Source organism: Homarus americanus, unplaced genomic scaffold (assembly GCF_018991925.1).
Source record: "Homarus americanus isolate GMGI-L3 unplaced genomic scaffold, GMGI_Hamer_2.0 scaffold14314, whole genome shotgun sequence".
NCBI classification, from domain to species: domain Eukaryota; kingdom Metazoa; phylum Arthropoda; class Malacostraca; order Decapoda; family Nephropidae; genus Homarus; species Homarus americanus.
The window spans coordinates 12,501-33,201 of record NW_024746228.1 but is presented as its reverse complement, the minus strand read 5'-3'; the positions used below and the strand labels follow the sequence as shown (position 1 = coordinate 33,201).

At 49.7% G+C, this 20,701-nt stretch overlaps 1 protein-coding gene across 1 annotated transcript in view; it reads left to right on the top strand.

Moving 5' to 3' along the window:
* The window catches only part of LOC121879151 (ALK tyrosine kinase receptor-like), a 41,870-nt gene that overhangs the window by 10,202 nt on the left and 10,967 nt on the right, over positions 1-20,701 (top strand). The window lies entirely within an intron of this gene.

The window sequence follows — 20,701 nt, the reverse complement described above, 5'->3', positions numbered from 1 at the left end:
TCTACACTCCCCAATCCTACACTCCCACATCCTTACTCCACATCCTACCTCCATCCTACCTCCCACATCCTACCTCCCGCATCCTACACTCCCATCCTTACACTCCCACATCCCTCTCTCCCATCCCTACACCACATCCTCACTCCCACATCCTACACTCACATCCCTACACTCCCACATCCTACACTCCCCATCCTACCTCCACATCCCTACACTCCCACATCCTACACTCCCACATCCTTACCTCCCACATCCTACACTCACATCCCTACACTCCCATCCTACACTCCCGCATCCCTACACTCCCGCATCCTTCCCACACTCCCATCCCTACACTCCCATCCTACACTCACATCCCCTACTCCCATCCCTACACTCCCATCCTACCTCCACATCCTACACTCCCACATCCCCTACACTCCCTCTACACTCCCGCATCCTACACTCCCGCATCCTACACTCCCATCTCTCCCATCCTACACTCCCATCCTACACTCCCCATCCTCCCATCCCACCCTACATCCTCCCACATCCTACCTCCGTCTCCTCCCCGCATCCTACCTCCCATCCTACACTCCCACATCCCCTCCCACATCTATACTCCCTCCCTCACCTCCCATCCCTACACTCACATCCTACACTCCCCGCATCCTATCCCACATCCCTACACACTCCCATCCCTCCCACATCCTTACCTCCCATCCCTACACTACCCTACCTCCCACATCCTACACTCCCACATCCTTACTCCCACATCTCACTCCCCATCCCTACCTCCCATCCTACACTCACACATCCCTCCCCATCTCCCATCCTACACTCCCACATCCCTACTCCCATCCCTACACTCCCACATCCCTACCTCCCACATCCTTACCTCCCATCCCTACACTCCCACATCCCTACACTCACATCCCCTACACTCCCATCCTTACCTCCCACATCCTCACATCCTACCTCCCCACATCCTACACTCCACATCCTCCCTACATCCCTATACTCCCGCATCCCTACACTCCCACATCCTACACTCCCACATCTACCTCCCCGCATCCTACACTCCCCACATCCCTCACTCACATCCTCACACTCCCACATCTCCCCTCCCCACATCCTTACACTCCCATCCCTATACTCCCACATCCTATACTCCCCATCCCTACCTCCCACCACCCTCCACCTCCTACACTCCCGCATCCCTACCTCCCACATCCTACACTCACATCCCTACACTCCCGCATCCTACCTCCCATCCCTACCTCCCATCCTACCTCCCATCCCTACACTCCCCATCCTACCTCCCACTCCCCCTCCCATCCTTACTCCACATCCTACACTCCCACATCTCCTCCCACATCTACACTCACATCTACTCCCACATCCCTACACTCACATCCCTCTCCCACATCCTACACTCCCATCCCTACACCTCCCACATCCCTATCCCACATCCTCACTCCCACATCCTACACTCCCATCCTACACTCCCATCCCTACACTCCCGCATCCTACACTCCCGCATCCTTACCTCCCACATCCTACACTCCCATCCTATACTCCCATCCTACACTCCCACATCTATACTCCCACATCCTACACTCCCACATCCTACACTCCCACATCCTACACTCCCTCCCTACACTCACATCCTACACTCCCATCCTACACTCCATCTCCTCCCCATCCTACACTCCCACATCCTACACTCCCATCCTACACTCCCACATCCTACACTCCCATCCTACCTCCCACACACATCCCTCTCACATCCCTACACTCCACATCCTACCTCCCATCCTACACTCCCACATCTACTCCCACATCCTCCCCACATCCTACACTCCCCATCCCTACACTCCCCATCTACCTCCCCATCTCTCTCCACATCTCCTCCCCATCCTATACATCCTCCACATCCCTACATCATCCTACCTCCCACATCCCTACACTCCCGCATCCTACCTCCCACATCCTACACTCCCACATCCTACACTCCCGCATCCCTACACTCCCACATCCTTACCTCCCCACATCTCCTCCCCATCCCTACACTCCCCACATCCTACACTCCCACATCCTACCTCCCCACATCCCTACACTCCCACATCCCCTCCCGCATCTCCCCCTCCCACATCTACACTCCCATCCTTACCTCCCATCTCCCTCCCCACATCCTACACTCCCCCACATCCCCTACTCCCGCATCTACACTCCCTACATCTATACCCATCCTACACTCACATCCTACACTCCCATCCCACACTCCACATCCTACACTCCCACATCCTTCCCTCCCATCCTACCTCCCACATCTACCTCACATCCTACCTCCCATCTTACACTCCCCCTCCCTACCTCCCCCATCCCTCCCCACATCCCTACTCCCCACATCCTACTCTCCACATCCCTACTCCCACATCCTACACTCCTTAAAGAGATAAATCATTGTTTTCTTGGGGTTAGTCTTCGTTCTCAAGGTTAAGTCTTCTCTCAAGAGGTTAAGTCTTCGTACTCAAGTTAAATCTTCGTACTCAAGAGGTTAAGTCTTTGTACTCAAAGTTTAAGTCTTCGTGCTCAAGGGTTAAGTCTTCGTACTCAGGGTTAAGTCTTCGTACTCAAGAGTTAAGTCTTCGTACTCAGGGTTAAGACTTCGTACTCAGGGGTTAATTCATCATATACAAAGTCCATGGTTGGTGAGCGGGGCGCCCCAAGTCGACCCTGTTGATGGGTAAATGATATAGTGAAGATGATAATATTTATGGTCATTGTTTCTCTCTCAGGACAATATATATATATATATATATATATATATATATATATATATATATATATATATATATATATATATATATATATATATATATATATATATATATATAACTTATAACATTAAAACCATTATTATGTAGGTTTTAATTTGTATAGGAATGTGTATGTGTTTGATGTATATGATTATGTATATGTTTAATGTATATATATATAACTTATATATATAATTCACTGTCCGGGGTTAACCAAGATGGCGGTTCTGAGTATTTCCCAGCATGCCTTGTGGTAAACAGACGGACGGCACCGGGACACATCGTGTTATGTTGTCGAGGCTCCGTCCTTTGTGGGGGAGCACAATCATAACCACACAAATGTTTAGTCAGAACAGGTACAGTGTGTGTGTGTGGAGGTGGTGTGTGGAGAGTGTTGGTGTGGGTGGAGGAGGTGTTGGTTGTGGGTGTGTGGGAGGAGAATGGTGTGTGGGGGTGTGGGAGAGGAGAGTTGGTGTGTGGGTGGGAAGGAAGGGTGTGTGGGTGTGTGGGAGAGGTGTTAGTGTGTGGGGTGGGAGGGAGGTGGGCAGTGTGTGGGGGGTGTGGGAGAAGAGTGGTGTGTGGGTGTGTGGGAAGGTGTTGAGTGTGTGGTGTGTGGGAGGAGGTTTGGTGTGTGGGGGGTGTGGGGAAGGTGTGTTGGTGTGTGGGGTGTGGGAGGAGGTGTGGTGTGTGGGGAGGGTGTTGGTGTGTGTGGGGTATGGAGGAAGGGTGTTGGTGTGTGGAGTGTGTGAAAGGAGGTGTTGGGGTGTGTGGGTGTGTGTGGGAGGAGGGTGGAAGGTGGGGTGGAGGAGGGGCAGTGTATGGGTGGGAGGAGGAGTGTTTGTGTGTGGGTGTGTGGGAAGAGGGTGTTGGTGTGTGGGGGTATGGGAGAGGTGTTGGTGTGTGGGGAGGAGGTGTTGGTGTGTGGGGGTGTGGGAGGAGTGTTGGTGTGTGGTGTGTGAGGAGAGGTGGGGTGTGTGGGTGTGTGAGGAGGGGGTGTGTGGGAGGAGAGGGTGTGTGGGAGGGTGTGGGAGAGGTGTGTGGGGAGGTTGGGTGGGGAGGAGGTGCTGGTGTATGGGTGGGAGGAGGGTGTTTGTGTGTGGGTGTGTGGGTGGGATGAGGGTGTTGGTGTTTGGGGGTGTGTGTGGGCAGGAGGTGTTTGTGTGTGTGTGGTAGGTGGTGACAGTCTTTGTGTGTGTGTGTGTGTGTGTGTGTGTGTGTATATGTATATCTGTGTCTGTCTGTCTGTTCCTCCCTCGTCTACAACAGCTTTGGAAAAATGGACGAGATTCTCCGGCAATATAAAGTGGCCGCTGCCGGTCGATACATCAGGGAGGAAAATATGTTGCGTTATCATGGTGAGTGTGGCAAATGTGGTGGTGTGGTGATATGTGGTGGTGGTATGGTGATGGTGGTGTGGTGATAAGTGATGTGGTGTGGTGTGTTGGTGTGTGGTGGGATAAATGTGGTGGTGATGGTAATAAGTGAGGTGGTGAGATCGTGGTGGTATGGTGAAGGTGGTGGTTATGATGGGAGGTGATGGTGTGGTGAAAGGTGTGGTGGTGTATGTTGGATGTGGTGGTGATTGTGTGGTGATAGTGGTAGTGTTGGTCGTGGCAGTGTGATGACATTGCTGATGAGGATAATAACATGATGATGATGATGATGATGATGATGATACTACTTATGATAATGGTGATGACCAGGCAGCGACAAAATGGCGTCAGAATCCCCCTGAGACTATACATCAACTAAATAATATCTCTCTCCCTCTCCCCTTCACCTCCTCCCCACAAGGAACACAAGGTTATATGAGATATTATCGTAAGACACACAGTGACTCTCGACTCAGTCTGGTATTGACGTGTTAGGCCAGAGGAAGGAAGGAAGGTATCTCTCTCTCTGATGGCTGTACCTTACTGCCGCCCGCCTACCCTAATGTACGGTGTGTGTGTGTGTGTCCAACACTAGAGACATCTGCTGGGTAAAAGGTCAAAATATTACCCCGTTAGCTCTAAGACTCAGACTCAGGTGTTTAGACGTAATGGTTGGCAACTTAAGACTCTGTGTCGTGGTGTAGTGAGCTGTGGTGGGGGAGTGAGCTGTGGTGGAGTAGTTAGCTATGGTGGAGTATAGCTGTGGTGGAGTAGTGAGCTGTGGTGGAGTAGTGAGCTTTGGTGGAGGAGGCTGTGGTGGAGTATAGCTGTGGTGGAATAGCTGTGGTGGAGTAGTGAGTTGTGGTGGAGTGAGCTGTGGTGGAGTAGTGAGCTTTGGTGGAGGTGAGCTGTGGTGGAGTATAGCTCTGGTGGGTATGGCTCTGGTGGAGTAGTGGTTGTGGTGAAGGAGTGAGCTGTGGTGGAAGGAGGCTGTGGTGGAGTATAGCTCTGGTGGGGTAGTGAGGCTGCGGTGGAGTAGTGAGCTGTGGTGGAGGTGAGCTGTTGTGGAGTGAGCTATGTTGGAGTATAGCTGTGGTGGAGTAGTGAGCTGTGGTGGTGTAACGTGATGCACCGGTTAATGGATTAGATTGAGCTATACTCCGCCCGTCCTGGGAGGAGCAGAACCTTTCACGGAACCTGATTGTGGTGGTGGTGGTAGTGGTGGTGGTGGTGGTGGTGATGGTGGGTGATGGTGACAGTGGTGGTGGTGGTGGTGGTGATAGTGGTGGTGGTGGTGGTGGTGATAGTGGTGGTGGTGGTGATGGTGGTGGTGGTGATAGTGGTGGTGGTGATGGTGGTGGTGGTGATAGTGGTGGTGGTGGTGGTGGTGGTGGTGGTGGGGTGTGGTGGTGGTGGTGGTGATGGTGGTGGTGGTGGTGGTGGTGGTGGTGGTGATGGTGGTGGTGGTGGTGGTGATGGTGGTGGTGGTGGTGGTTGGTGGTGGTGGTGATGGTGGTGGTGGTGGTGGTGGTGGTGGTGATGGTGGTGGTTGGTGATGGTGGTGTTGGTGATGTGGTGGTGGTGATGGTGGTTGGTTGGTGGTGGTTGGTGGTGGTGATGGTGGTTGTGGTGGTGGTTGGTGGTGATTGGTTGGTTGGTGGTGTTGGTGGTGATGGTGGTGGTGGTGATGGTGGTGGTGTGATGTTGGTGGTGATAGTGGTGGTGGTGATAGTGTGGTGGTGGTGGTGGTAGTGGTGGTGGTGTGGTGGGGTGGTGGTGGTGGTGGTGTGGTGATGGTGGTGGTGGTGGTGATGGTGGTGGTGGTGATAGTGGTGGTGGTGGTGGTGATGGTGGTGGTGGTGGTGGTGGTGGTGATGGTGGTGGTGGTGGTGGTGGTGATGGTGGTGGTGTGGTGATAGTGGTGGTGGTGATAGTGGTGGTGGTGATGGTGGTGGTGGTGGTGGTGGTGATGGTGGTGGTGATGGTGTGGTGATGGTGATGGTGGAGGTGATGGTAGAGGTGGTGGTGGTGATGGTGGTGGTGGTGATGGTGGTTGGTGGTGGTGGTGGTTGGTGGTGGTGGTGGTGGTGATGGTGGTGGTGGTGATGGTGGTGGTGGTGATGGTGGTGGTTGGTGGTGGTGGTGGTGATGTGATGGTGGTGGTGGTGATGGTGGTGGTGATGTGGTGGTGGTGGTGGTGGTGATGGTGGTGGTAGTGATGGTGGTGGTGGTGGTGATGGTGGTGGTGGTGATGGTGGAGGTGGTGGTGTGGTGGTGGGATGGTGGTGGTGGTAATGGTGGTGGTGGTGATGGTGGTGGTGGTGATGGTGGTGGTGGTGATGGTGGTGGTGGTGGTGATGAGTGGTGGTGGTGATGGTGGTTGGTGGTGATGGTGGTGGTGGTGGTGGTGATGGTGGTTGGTGGTGATGGTGGTGGTGGTGGTGGTGTGGTGATGGTGGTGGTTGGTGGTGGTGGTGGTGGGGTGGTGATAGTGGTGGTGGTGGTGGTTGTGGTGGTGGTGGATGTAGTGGTGGGTGGTGATGGTGGTTGTGGGTGATAGTGGTGGTGTTGGTGATAGTGGTGGTGTGGTGATGGTGGTGGTGGTGATGGTGGTGTTGGTGTTGGTGGTGGTGGTGGTGGTGGTGGTGGTGATAGTGGTGGTGGTGATGGTGGTGGTGGGTGGTGATGGTGGTGGTGGTGATGGTGGGGTGGTGGTGGTGATGGTGGTGGTGGTGGTGGTTGATGGTGGTGGTGGTGATGGTGGTGGTGGTGGTGGTTGGTGGTGGTGGTGGTGGTGGTGGTGGTGGTGGTGGTGGTGATGGTGGTGGTGGTGATGGTGGTGTTGGTGTTGGTGGTGGTTGGTTGGTGGTGGTGGTGGTGGTGGTGATAGTGGTGGTGGTGGTGATGAGTGGTGGTGGTGATAGTGGTGGTGGTGCTTACATCTTGGGAACGTTGCTGTGTGCTTGCCTCCTCGCCACCACACTCCCTCACCACACTCCACCACACTCCACCACCACACTCCATCACCACCACACTCCACCACCACACTCCATCACCACCAGGCCACTAATGGGGTCTTGAGCTGGGTGGCGCCACAGAGGCTGGAGTGAGGTCGACCATGCCACTGTGGGTGATGATTACCCCCCTAGTGTGTGTGTGTGTGTGTGTGTGTGTAACCCTCTCTACCAAATTACTCACTCTCCCCTCTCTCTCATTCACCTTCCTAGTTACCTCTCTCTCTCTCTCTCTCTCTCTCTCTCTCTCTCTCTCTCTATTTCCCCTTTCATTGCTTCCCCTAGGGACGGTGGGAGGGAGGCGCGAGGTGGTGAAATTTCCCCCCTCAGGTCACACGCCAGCGAGAGTTGAGAAATAATTTAACAGAAACGCCATTGTTGATGCTGGCTGATCCACACGCCTACACACGCCTTCACCCACGCCTTCAACCACGCCTTCAATCACGCCTACACACGCCTTCAACCACGCCTTTAACCACGCCTACACATTACCCGCCTTCAACCACGCCGCCTCACACGCCTTCACCCACGCCTTCAACCACGCCTACACACGCCTTCACCCACGCCCTCAATCACGCCTACACGCGCCCTCATCCTCCTCACCTCACCTGCCTAACCTCACCTAACCTCACCTCCTTAACCTCACCTAACCTGACCTCCCTGACCTCACCTCACCTAACCTCACCTCCTTAACCTCACCTCACCTCACCTAACCTCACCTCCTTAACCTCACCTAACCTGACCTCCCTGACCTCACCTCACCTAACTTAACCTCATCTCACATGACGCAGGGATGTGGGTGTATCAGAACTAATCAGTGGTCACTTGTTGCATTTTATCACGACTGTAAAACAAAACTTAACATGAGTTTGGTCAAGTTTCCGACGGTCACTCTCCAGGAGGCCATCTTATGAGAGGTTAAGAGGTTATGGAGGTCATAGATAAAGACAGACAGAAACAATTAAGTGTATATGTGGTTGGGATTTTAAGCCAATTTAAGTGTAATCGTTGTTGAGTGTAATTGTTGTTGAGTGTAATCGTTGTTGAGTGTAAATGTAATTGAGCGTAATTGAAATTGAGTGTAATCGTTGTTGAGTGTAATTGTAATTGAGTGTAACGCTTGTTGAATTGGTAAGGTTAGGTGTTGTTACGTTAGGTTAGATTTGGTTAGGTTAGCTTGGCTTATATTAGCTTAAGCAGCTTTAGGGCGGTTAATCTTCAGGTGAAATAAGCTGGGGTGTCTAATCTTCAGGTGATGTATAGAAGGTTGAGTGTTCGGGGCAAGAGAGTTGTATCCCCGTGTGGGTGTTGACTTTACATGTCATTTGAATTTACAAGAAGGTTCCATGAAGATCACCAAGGCTGTTGGCGGAGAGAGAGAGAGAGAGCCATTATTCAGTACCTCCATCTCAGAAGCCAAGTAATCAAATATTAATTACTTAGATTCTGATTCTCAAGGTCTAAGTTTAGCGCCCTCCTCCCTCCCTCACCCCCTCTCCTCCCCCCCCCTCTCCTCCCCTCACCCCCTCTCCTCCCTCACCCCCCTCTCCTCCCCTCCTCCTCACCCCCCTCCTCCCCCTTTTCTCTCCATCCCATTATTATTATATTATTATTATTATTATTATTTATTATTATTAGCCATACAAATTGGTTTGGTATGTATACAGTATATACAGTACATGTATACATTTCAGTGTACATGTATAGACAACGCAGGCATACATTATACATAGATCGAGCAGGTAAACAGTGTATCTAGACAGTGCAGGTAAACAGTGTATCAACAACACAGAAACTATCACAGGTAAACAGTGTATCTAGACAGTGCAGGTAACAATGTATCACTCGTAACAGTGTATCTAGACAGTGCAGGTAAACAGTGTATCTAGACAGTGCAGGTAAACAATGTATCTAGACAGTGCAGGTAAACAGTGTATCTAGACAGTGCAGGTAAACAGTGTATCTAGACAGTGCAGGTAAACAGTGTATCTGGACAGTGCAGGTAAACAATGTATCTAGACAGTGCAGGTAAACGGTATCTAGACAGTGCAGGTAAACAGTGTATCTAGACAGTGCAGGTAAACAATGTATCTAGACAGTGCGGTAAACAGTGCTACAACACGTGCAGGTAAACAGTGTATCTAGACAGTGCAGGTAAACAGTGTATCTAGACAGTGCAGGTAAACAGTGTATCAAATGTATCTCGTGCAGGTAAACAATGTATCTAGACAGTGCGGGTAAACAGTGTATCTAGACAGTGCAGGTAAACAGTGTATCTGACATGCAGAACAAAAGCAAAAAAGTGCAGGTAACATAACATGCCTATCTAGACAGTGCAGGTAAACAGTGTATCTAGACAGTGCAGGTAAACAGTGTATCTAGACAGTGCGGGTAAACAGTGTATCTGACAGTGCAGGTAAACAGTTCTAGACAGTGCGGTAAACGTGTATCTAGACAGTGCAGGTAAACAGTGTATCTAGACAGTGCAGGTAAACAGTATTCAGACAGTGCAGGTAAACAGTGTATCTAGACGGTGCAGGTAAACAGTGTATCTAGACAGTGCGGTAAACAGTGTATCTAGACAGTGCAGGTAAACAGTGTATCTAGACAGTGCAGGTAAACAGGTGTATCTAGACAGTGCAGGTAAACAGTGTATCTAGACAGTGCAGGTAAACAGTGTATCTAGACAGTGCAGGTAAACAGTGTATCTAGACAGTGCAGGTAAACAGTGTATCTAGACAGTGCAGGTAAACAGTGTATCGACAGTGCAGGTAAACAGTGTATCTAGACAGTGCAGGTAAACAGTGTATCTGAACAGTGCGGGTAAACAGTGTATCTAGACAGTGCAGGTAAACAGTGTATCTAGACAGTGCAGGTAAACAGTGTATCCTGACAGTGCAGGTAAACAGTGTATCTAGACAGTGCAGGTAAACAGTGTATCTAGACAGTGCAGGTAAACAGTGTATCTAGACAGTGCAGGTAAACAGTGTATCTAGACAGTGCAGGTAAACAATGTATCTAGACAGTGCAGGTAAACAGTGTATCTAGACAGTGCAGGTAAACAGTGTATCTGGGCAGTGCAGGTAAACAGTGTATCTGGACAGTGCAGGTAAACAATGTATCTAGACAGTGCAGGTAAACAGTGTATCTAGACAGTGCAGGTAAACAGTGTATCTAGACAGTGCAGGTAACTACAGTGCGGTAAACAATGTATCTAGACAGTGCGGGTAAACAGTGTATCTAGACAGTGCAAGTAAGCAGTGTATCTAGACAGTGCAGGTAAACAGTGTATCTAGACAGTGCAGGTAAACAGTGTATCTAGACAGTGCAGGTAAACAGTGTATCTAGACAGTGCAGGTAAACAGTGTATCTAGACAGTGCAGGTAAACAATGTATCTGAACAGTGCAGGTAAACAGTGTATCTGGACAGTGCAGGTAAACAGTGTATCTAGACAGTGCAGGTAAACAGTGTATCTGACAGTGCAGGTAAACAATGTATCTGAACAGTGCAGGTAAACAGTGTATCTAGACAGTGCAGGTAAACAGTGTATCTAGACAGTGCAGGTAAACAGTGTATCTAGACAGTGCAGGTAAACAATGTATCTAGCAGTGCAGGTAAACAGTGTATCTAGACAGTGCAGGTAAACAGTGTATCTAGACAGTGCAGGTAAACAGTGTATCTAGACAGTGCAGGTAAACAGTGTATCTAGACAGTGCAGGTAAACAGTGTATCTAGACAGTGCAGGTAAACAATGTATCTAGACAGTGCAGGTAAACAGTGTATCTAGACAGTGCAGGTAAACAAACAATAGTAAACAATAAGGCAGTTCAAGCAAGGACAGACAGCCAACCAAGCCATCATTACCTTGAGTTGACAACCAAGTGTGTACATAACTGCTGGTGTTCACATGAAATATTACCCAGTGACACACACACACACACACACACACACACACACACAGAAGCCGTAATGTTGCCATCTAAGGATTATTATAATATTTCGTTTCAAAACTGATTAAATTACTATAAAAAGACTTCAATTTTATTAATCTTGTAAGCCATGGTTGATTAGAATACTTACATACAACAAAGTGATGAATGATTTAATGTTATAATCATGTCTGACCAAATATGGAAAACCTTAAAATGGCAACAGGAGCGGAAATTGTGTCATGACGTCAGGAACGGGCCGTGACGTCATGGAGCGTCTCAATGACGTCACGGCCAGAGGGGAAATTTTATTGGCTGTTGGGCACGAGTGGAGGTGGAGCGTTACTTCCTCCCGCCCCGCCCTGTCACGCCCCTTTCCTGCCCACACACATATACACGCCTTCTTTATCCCCAACACACCCACTTTACCTCAACACACCCACTTTACACACCCTTTATTTACCTCCCCCTTATATATCTCCAGCACACCCTTATTTATCTCCAACACACCCATTTATCTCAACACACCCTTATTTATCCCAACACACCCACTTTACCTCCAACACACCCTTATTTACCTCCAACACCCTTGTTTACCTCAACACACCCTTGTTTACCTCCAACACACCACTTTACCTCCAACACACCACTTACCTTCAACACACCCTTATTTACCTCCAACACACCCACTTTACCTTCCAACACACCCACTTTACCTCAACACACCCACTTTACCTTCAACACACCTTATTTACCTCCAACACACCCACTTTACCTTCAACACCCTTATTTACCTCAACACACCACTTTACCTTCAACACACCACTTTACCTCCAACACACCCTTATTTACCTCCAACACACCCACTTTACCTTCAACACACCCTTATTTACCTCAACACACCCTTATTTACCTCCAACACACCACTTTACCTCCAACACACCCTTATTTACCTCCAACACACCCTTATTTACCTCCAACACACCTTATTTACCTCAACACACCCACTTTACCTCCAACACACCTAATTTTACCTTCAACACACCCTTATTTACCTCCAACACACCCTTATTTACCTCCAACACACCCACTTTACCTCCAACACACCCACTTTACCCTTCAACACACCCTTATTTACCTCCAACACACCCACTTTACCTCCAACACACCCACTTTACCTTCAACACACCTTATTTACCTCCAACACCCTATTTTACTCCAACACACCCACTTTTTCCTCAACACATCCAATTTACCTTCAACACACCCTTATATCTCCAACACACCCACTTTACCTCTCAACACACCCTTATTTACTCCAACACACCCTTATTTACCCCCAACACACCCACTTTTACCCCAACACACCCACTTTACTCCAACACACCCACTTTACCTCCAACACACCCTTATTTACCTACAACACACCCTTATTTACTCCAACACACCTATTTACCTCCAACACACCCTTATTTACTCCAACACCCTTATTTACCTCCAACACACCCATATTACCTTCAACACACCCTTATTTACCTCCAACACAATCTTATTTACCTCCAACACACCCACTTTTAACTTCCAACACACCTTTTCATTTTACCTCCAACACACCCACTTTACCTCCAACACACCCACTCACTTACCACACACCCTTATTTTACCTCCAACACCCCTTTACCTCCAACACACCTTTTATTTACCTCCAACACACACCCTTATTTCCCCAAACACACTCACTTCATTTTCACACACACTCTTTTATTACCTTCCAACACACCCACTTTCTTTACCTTTCAACACACCCTTATTTTACCTCCAACACACCCCCTTATTTACCTCCTCTAAACACAACCCACTTTACCTCCAACACACCCTTATTTACCTCCAACACACCTTATTTTACCTCCAACACACCCACTTACCTCTCAACACACCTATTTACCTCCAACACACCCTTATTTACCTCCAACACACCCCTTATTTCCCTCCAACACACCTTCTTCATCTTCCAACACACCCACTTTTACCTCAACACACCCTTATTTTACTCCAACACACCTCTTATTTACCCCTAACCAGACCCACTACCCTATATCCAGATCAGTGTGTCGTCTTGCTTATATTAATACCCTTGAATTAAATGACATCTAGAGCGAGATACTGATGGACTAGAGAGTCGAGCTAACACGAGACAGTCCGACAACACAACCAGTCGACAACACAGACAGTCGACACCACGAGACAGTCGACAACACACAGTCGACACATGTCACAAACGAGACAGTCGACAACACGAGACAGTCGACAACACGAGACACTCGACAACACACCCTTGTCGATTTAATCGAGACAGTCGACAACACGAGACTGTGTCGACAACACGAGATGACTACAACACGAGATAATGATACGAATGTCGATACTGAGGTATAACACGAACAATTGACAACATGAGACAGTCGAAACACAAAAGTCAAAGATATCACAACAGACACCGAAAACACGAGACACCACTACGAGACAGTCGACATAACTAATACTCGACAACACTAAAACTCGAACACCACTCGACAACACTATTACCCGACAACACTAATACTCGACAACACTAATACTGACAACACCAATACTCGACAAACACTAATACTCGACAACACTACTCGACAACACCTTTACTCGACAACACTAATACTCGACAACACAAATATTCACAACACTAATACTCGACAACACTAATACTCGACAACACTAATACTCGACAACACTAAATCTCGACAACACTAAAACTGACAACACTAAAACTCGACAACACTAAAACTCGACAACACTAAAACTCGACAACACTAAAACTCGACAACACTAAAACTCGACAACACTAATATTCGACAACACTAATACTCGACAACATAGTTAAGCTCCGTGATATGAAACAGTGGCAGACGAATATTCACGGTTCACTGAGTCACTGTCTCTGTTCTAACACATTATCACTCAATCCTCAATCACACACACACACACACACACACACACACACACACACACACACACTGAACTCTATTAAACTGTAGTGATATATTATGTAGACATGATGTAGTGTTGTCTGTATAGGGTTAAGACCTATGCCGCCTCTCCTGATCTGACTTCTGGAAGATTTTCATACGGGTGAGGTGTTATTTTTTTAGTGTATAATAAAGGTGGTGGTAATGATAGATAATTATTGTTCATCTTTGTGACATAGCTCTCTCCCCCCCCCCCCCTCTCTCTCTCTCTCTCTCTCTCTCGTAGTATCCTGTCGTTAACTCAGCTGTCAGAGTCCCTAGTTTGTAATCAGAGTTATTCATTTATCCGTTTATATCAGTGACCATCGTTCCATCTGTTGTGACGCTTCCATCATCATTAACATTCATCCTCTGCCTGCGATATTGTCTCTCTGAAGCCCTGCAGATATTTCACCATACCTCTGTCTGTACCTCTATCTGTACCTCTATCTGTACCTCTATCTGTACCTCTGTCTGTACCTCTATCTGTACCTCTGTCTGTACCTCTGTCAGAAGCGTCAACCCTTGTCTTAATCGTCAGTGTTTGGTAATATTGTGTCTTCGAGTAGTCCAGATGAAGGTCTCCGATCCCATGTTTACAGTCGATCCTCTTTTGTTTTATCGACGCCATTTTGGATCATCTTGGTGTTTATATCGTGTTTACCTCTCTGTCTGCCCTGTTTACCGTCACTACCATTACCTACCACTACTACCACCGCTATCACTATTACCTCCCCCACCATACCCCCACCCACCTACCACTCCTCCCACCACTACCAGCATTACCTCCCACCACTACCACCATTACCTCCCACCACTACCACCACTACCTCCCACCATTACCCCTCCGGCTTGCACCACTTAACACCATTCCCGAAGGTGGTATAATGTCTTTCACTTCCTTCCTCCTCCTCCTCCTCCTCCTCCTCCTCCTCCTCTTCTTCCGAACAACTTAGGTCCTCATGTTTTTCCCTTCCTTCGTTCCTCCTTCCTTTCCCATCCCAGTCTTCTTTCCCTCCCTTCCTTTACCCCATCCCAGTTGTCGTTCCCTCCTTCCTTCACCCCATCCAGTCGTCATTCCTCCCTTCCTTCACCCCATCCCAGTTGTCGTTCCCTCCTTCCTTTACCCCATCCCAGTCTTCGTTCCTCCCTTCCTTCACCCCATCCCAGTTGTCGTTCCTCCTTCCTTCACCCCATCAGTTGTCTTCCTCCCTTCCTTCACCCATCCCAGTTGTCGTTCCTCCCTTCCTTCACCCCATCCCAGTCGTCGTTCCTCCCTTCTTCACCCCATCCCAGTTGTCGTTCCCTCCCTTCCTTCACCCATCCGTCGTTCCTCTACCCATCCAGTTCTTCCCTCCTTCCTTCACCCCATCCAGTTGTCGTTCCTCCCTTCCTTCACCCCATCCAGTCGTCGTTCCCTCCTTCCTTCACCCCATCCCAGTTGTCGTTCCCTCCTTCCTTCACCCCATCCCAGTCGTCGTTTCCCTCCCTTCCTTCACCCCATCCAGTTGTCTTCCTCCTTCCTTCACCCCATCCCAGTCGTCTTCCTCCCTTCCTTCACCCCATCCTGCCATCATCCCCTCTTATCCCTTAACCACATCTTCATCATCATTATCTCTGTCCTGTCCTTTATCGTGGTATAATCTCATCACTTTAAAACAGGGAACAAAAAGTTCTTCCATCCTCCTCCTCCTCTTTCTCCCCACCACTACTCCTCCTCCTCCCCTCCCCCATCCTCCCCCACTCTTAATTGCACTCACCTCCAGCCTCTTGAGTCTTCCTGCTCGTCTCCCTCTTCTCGCCCTCGTATTTATTCCCTAACTGAGTGCCTCCCCCCTCCTCCCCCTCCTCCCCCCTCCCCACCTTCCACCTTCCTTCTCCCCATCCTTCTATCTCCTCTTCTCCTCCTTCCCTTTCCCCTACTCTCCCCTCCTCCTTTCCCACTCCAACCCAACCTAACCTAACCTAACCTAACCTAACCCAGCCTCCCAGGTAATACTAAGGTGTTTAATCATCAGGTAAAATAAGCTAAAGTTTGAACTAATTTTCATCGTGTCATTTATTCTTTTTCTCCATCGACCAATTTTAAAAACCTTCGGACAATCAGGTGGTAATGTTCCTGTTATATGTGGTAATTACAGGTGAACAGGTGGTAATGTTCCTGTTATATGTGGTAATTACAGGTGAACAGGTGGTAATGTTCCTGTTATATGTGGTAATTACAGGTGAACAGGTGGTAATGTTGCTGTTATATGTGGTAATTACAGGTGAACAGGTGGTAATGTTCCTGTTATATGTGGTAATTACAGGTGAACAGGTGGTAATGTTCCTGTTATATGTGGTAATTACAGGTGAACAGGTGGTAATGTTCCTGTTATATGTGGTAATTACAGGTGAACAGGTGGTAATGTTCCTGTTATTGTGGTAATTACAGGTGAACAAAAAGACATCATTTGGTGGAAACAAAAGACGAAAACAAAACAAAAAGAAAAGTATTTAATATCCAGGACGCGTTTAACCCCTTTATTACGATGAGTTAACCCCTTTATTACGATGAGTTAAAACCTTTATTACGATGAGTTAACCTTGAGTACGATGACAACCCCTTAGTGGTGGTTAAGGGAAAGTATGGTGAAGTGAAGGTCTGTCACTCCCGAGGCTACTGATCACCTGACCTCCTAAATATTACAAAACAGAGAGGTGTTGACAGGTGAGTAGTCCAGGTGCCTTCTCTCCCTACTCATCCACCCCTCACACCCCAACCTCTCCCCCCTCCACCCCAACCTCTCCCCCTCCACCCTCCACCACCCTCTCCCCCTTTTCCCACTTCCACCTGACGAAGACTCGGTGGGCCGCGAAAAGGTCTAAATACCTCGTTAGCGGTTAACGACTCTTGAGTGTGTGTGATTGAGTGGGTGAGGTAATGCCTCAGTGAGACCAGCTGATCAATACACACACACACACACACACACACACACGTCCCTATCCTCCTCCTCCTCCTCCTCCTCCTCCTCCTCCTCCTCCTCCACACAGAATACCAAGTTACTCAGGTAATTGATCTTAATACCAGAAACTATTGCACCAAATTAATCAATACTCAAGCTGTTATTGGAACATCTGATTTGCATACCTAAGTGTAATTGGTAACTCCAATGTAAGGAGAAAGCTCTTCAAACATAACACCAGCACGTAGAAGGACTCTGGAGAGATTAATGGGATCCTACAGGACTCCATCACGCAAGGCTAGACTGATTAATTATTGAAGCAAAACACAGAAATCAATATAGTTCAGTTTGTACCTGTGTGAGTGAAGGTCATTTTTATATATCAGTTCCTGGATTGACATTGAAAGGTGAATTGGCGTCTTTTGATGTGAAGGATGGGAGCAGGTGAAGGAAGCTGGTGAAGGAAGCAGGTGAAGGAAGCAGGTGAAGGAAGCAGGTGAAGATGAAGTTTTATTATTAGGTGTTGCTAGGTGATTGTTCGCTTCGTTAAGTCACTTGTATGAGTCAGTTGTCCGTCTCAAGTTTGTAATATATTTGATACGATAGTTTAATGTGTTCTGCTGGCAGGAGGTGTTAGGTTAGTTTAGGTTAGCTTCAGGCGAGAGTGTACCCTGGTGAACACTGCTGACGTCACGCTGTAGGATGACCTGCCCACCTGCCTCCTACGTCACCTCCACACACACACCCACACACACTCAGGGAACCGGAGGCAAGTGGCGTGAGTAGATGGGAGTGGTCAGTGTAGCGGCACCACCATTAGACGACCATCATAACGACACACCTCTTCCTCCTCCCTCCTTTCTTCCCTCCCTTCTCCTTCCCTCTATCCTCCATCTCTCCTCCTTCCTTCTCCTTCGCTACCCCCTCCCCTCACCCCCTCACCCTGGCCAGGCCCTCAACACAACTTTTCTCTCGTACCGCTGAGGTTAAAGTGTGAGGTAGCGTGAGACAACCTTTCCCTGTGGCGGAAAATCCTAGCGTCACACAACACTCTTGGTGCTTCTGGGAGTTGGGAGAATCCTAGCGCCACATTGCACTCTTGGTGCTTCTGGGAGCTGGGAGAATCCTAGCACCACATAGCACTCTTGGTGCTTCTGGGGCTGGGAGAATCCTAGCAACACATTACTCTTGGTGCTTCTGGAGCTGGAGAATCCCACCACAAAGCACTCTTGGTTTCTGGAGCTGGGAGAATCTAGCACCATAGCACTCTTGGTGCTTCTGGGAGCTGGAAGAATCCTAGCACCACATAGCACCAGGTGCTTCTGGGAGCTGGGAGAATCTTATCACCACATTGCACTCTTGGTGCTTCTGGGAGTTGGGAGAATCCTAGCACCACATAGCACTCCATGGTGCTTCTGGGAGCTGGGAGAATCCTAGCACCACATAGCACTCCAGGTGCTTCTGGGAGCTGGGAGAATCCTAGCACCACATAGCACTCCAGGTGCTTCTGGGAGCTGGGAGAATCCTAGCACCACATAGCACTCTTGGTGCTTCTGGGAGCTGGGAGAATCCTAGCACCACATAGCACTCTTGGTGCTTACAGGATTTAAATACTTGTAATACAAGAGACAGACAAACAGAACAGGCGGAGGAAAAATATGAGACAGAAAGCAGTGAGCAGGAAAGAAGAGAGAGAGAAAAAGGAAGAAGGAAAGAACAAACGAAAGAAAGGGAGAGGAGAGGGATAGAAAATAAATGGAAAGAGAGAGGAGTATTGAGGCGGGAGCTTTTAGAGAGAGGAGGGAGGCTGCGTTACCATGGTGCTGAAAATACTTTGTAGGATTCCGTGGGAGCTCGGCAGGCAGGGGTAAGGTAGGTCGTGTTCCTTGCAGCCTGCAATTCCGTGTAACTCACCTTGTTCCTGTTGACCAAGTGGTTTTGTTACTCCTCCAACATTCTTTACCCCTACATGTGTCACCCCACTACACTGTCCCATACCTACACCGTGTGACCCCACACTGTGTCAACCACACTGTGTCAACCCCACACTGTGTCAACCCCACACTGTGTCACCCCCACACTGGCAATCACCCCACACTGTGTCACCCCACACTGTGTCACCCCCACACTGTGTCACCCCACACTGTGTCCACCCCACACTGTTCACCCCACACTGTGTCACCCACACTTTGTCACCCCCACATCACCCCCACGACACTGTGTCACCCCCACACTGTGTCACCCCACACTGTGTCACCACTCACCCCACACTTTGTCACCCCCACACTGTGTCACCCACACTGTCACCCCCACCTGTGTCCACCCCCACACTGTGTCCCCCCACACTGTCACCCCCCACACACTGTCACCCCCCACACTGTGTCACCCCACCACTGTGTCCCCCCACACTGTGTCACCCACACTGTGTCACCCCCACACTGTCACCCCACACTGTGTCACCCCACTGTGTCACCCCCACACTGTGTCACCCCCACACTGTGTCCACCCCACACTGTGTCCACCCCACACTGTGTCACCCCACACTGTGTCCCCACACTGTCACCCCACCTGTCACCCCACACCAACCCCCACACTGTGTCACCCCCCACACTGTGTCACCCCACACTGTCACCCCACACTGTGTCACCCCACACTGTGTCACCCCCACACTGTGTCACCCACTTGCCACCCCACACTGTGTCACCCCACACTGTGTCACCCCCACACTGTGTCACCCCACACTGTGTCAACCCCCACACTGTGTCACAACCCCACACTGTGTCACCCCACACTGTCACCCCCACACTGTGTCCCCCACACTGTGTCACCCCACACTGTGTCACTCCCCACAGCTGTCACCCCCACACTGTGTCATCCCCACACTGGCCATCCCACACTGTGTCACCCCACACTGTCACCCCACACTGTGTCCACCCCACACTGTCACCCCCACACTGTGTCACCCCCACACTGTGTCACCCCCACACTGTCCACCCCCCACACTGTGTCACCCCCCACTGTGTCACCCCCACACTGTGTCACCCCACACTGTCCACCCCACACTGTCACCCCCACTGTGTCACCCCACACTGTCACCCCCACACTGTGTCACCCCCACACTGTGTCACCCCACACTGTGTCACCCCCACACTGTCACCCCACACTGTGTCACCCCCACACTGTGTCACCCCACTGTGTCACCCCCACACTGTGTCACCCCCACACTGTGTCACCCCCACACTGTGTCACCCCCACACTGTGTCACCCCCACACTGTGTCACCCCCACACTGTGTCACCCCCACACTGTGTCACCCCCACACTGTGTCACCCCCACACTGTGTCACCCCCCACACTGTGTCACCCCCCACACTGTGTCACCCCACACTGTGTCACCCCCCACAATGTGTCACCCCCACATAATGTCACCCCACACTGTGTCACCCCCACACTGTGTCACCCCCCACACTGTGTACCCCCACACTGTGTCACCCCCCACCTGTGTCACCCCACACTGTGTCACCCCCACACTGTCACCCCCACACTGTGTCACCCCCACTGTGTCACCCCCACACTGTGTCACCCCCACACTGTGTCAA